We start from the raw sequence: 1,820 nt of genomic DNA on the forward strand, positions 1-1,820 counted from the left end.
AAGGTTGAGGTGGAAGGATCGTCGGAGCCCAGCAGGTTGAGGCTGCGGTGGTCGGAGCGGCCACTGCACTCCAGTCTAGGCAACAGAGTGAGACTCCAACTCAAAAAAAAAAAAGTTATTTTCTGAAACAGCAGAAAGAAACAAATAATAATGACCAAAAAGAAAGCACACAGTGAAGTTATTTTCCTGAACTTTGCATATAAAATTATGTAGAAAAATAATTAAATGCTAGAATACAAAAAAGAATGAACTTTTAAAATTATACTAATATATTTATTTAAAAAGAAAAAACTGTTCTATGCATCTCACAGTCTAGAGACAAGCTAGAGTAAATCAGTAACATGTAAGACGTTAGAAATTCCTGGAATTTGGACAGTGTACTTATGAATACACAGGAAAAAGAAAATAACTACATAGGCCTTCAAGAATAGCAAAACTAAAGAAAGCTTTAAAAGATAAAGAAAACATTATCAACAAAGCGTGGGAGAAACTAACATAGAGAGATGGACCAAGGATAAAACGTCTAAAAGTGGAATGAGTTCTAGTAGTAATAGCTTTGATAGTTCAGCTGGTGATTGTCCAGCATGGAGTGAAGAATTATTTACCTCATCCTCACACTGATGAAAACTCCTATCTAGTCAATCATCTTTGGCCTCCTCTACAATCTCTTTCTCCTCCTCTAAATCAAACTCAGATTCCAGCTCCTCCAGTAGCAGCAGCACTAGTACAGATCCAGCTCTAAGGAGGAACCAACGAGAATAAGAAGAAATAGAATTGTTCCATCTATGCTGGAATGAGGAACTGAAAATATTAATGTGATTCTCAAACAGGAATTCAGAATACGTTAAGGCCAGATAGGTTAACTGGTAAAAACTTCTAAAGTTCCAAAAATTGGCTAGGCATGGAGGCTCACACCTGTAATCCCAGAACCTGGGGAGGTTGAGGTGGGAGGATTGTTAGAGTCCAAGAGTTTGAGACTAGCCTAGGCAATATAGCAAGACCTTGTCTCTACAAAAAAATCAAAAAACTTGGCCAGGCATAGTAGAACACACATGCAGTCCCACCTACTCAGGAAGCTGAGACGGAAGGATCTTCTGAGCCCAGGAGTTCGAGGCTGTGGTGAGCCATGATGGTGCCTCCAGCCTAGGCGATACAGTGAGACCTCAACGAAAATAAACAATTAAATACATATATACATACATACATAATTCAAAATGTTTATGATTTTCATTGTAAGACCATAAATATTAATAATGGATTATACATAAAGACATTTTTATAACTGTTTTGCTTTTTTTAATTGACTTTCAATTTATTTATTTTAAAGATGTGGGGTATAATTCAGGATTAGGTATACAAGCGGTAATCATACAGGTAAAGTGTGGGCCCCTTTTCCCCAACGTTGCCTGGTTTGAGATCAGTTACCCATACTGATGTTATATGCCCCCCACCCACCCCCAGCAGTTTCCACCTACGGCCAATCCCTTTCTTATAGTATTATAATATGATACATTTCTTTCTTATGGTAAATGTTCAGACTTTTATTTTGTAAGAATAAATCTTGTTTTTCTTTTATATCTTTAAAATATGCCTCTAGAACTTATTCAAAGTTGAAATTCAATAAATCTGTTTTTATGATGAAACTTATCTTTTTTAATAAATGTCAAACTTTTAAAATAAATTAACGATATGCATCAAACATGTTTTCAGAATAATGTATAAGAATATCTGGCAATGAATGCCTGATGCTTTTGGCTATATATTATGCAAGATTTAATATATATTTACTATAAGCCTAGGAGTTTTTCACTGTTAATAAG

At 35.4% G+C, this 1,820-nt stretch overlaps 1 pseudogene; it reads left to right on the top strand.

Annotated features, from left to right (window-relative positions):
• The first annotated feature begins 316 nt into the window (after positions 1-316).
• LOC103253253 lies at positions 317-762 on the top strand (annotated as a pseudogene).
• The last annotated feature ends 1,058 nt before the right edge of the window (positions 763-1,820 follow it).

Source organism: Carlito syrichta, unplaced genomic scaffold (assembly GCF_000164805.1).
Source record: "Carlito syrichta isolate Samal-C Ts95f unplaced genomic scaffold, Tarsius_syrichta-2.0.1 Scaffold214684, whole genome shotgun sequence".
NCBI lineage: Eukaryota > Metazoa > Chordata > Mammalia > Primates > Tarsiidae > Carlito > Carlito syrichta.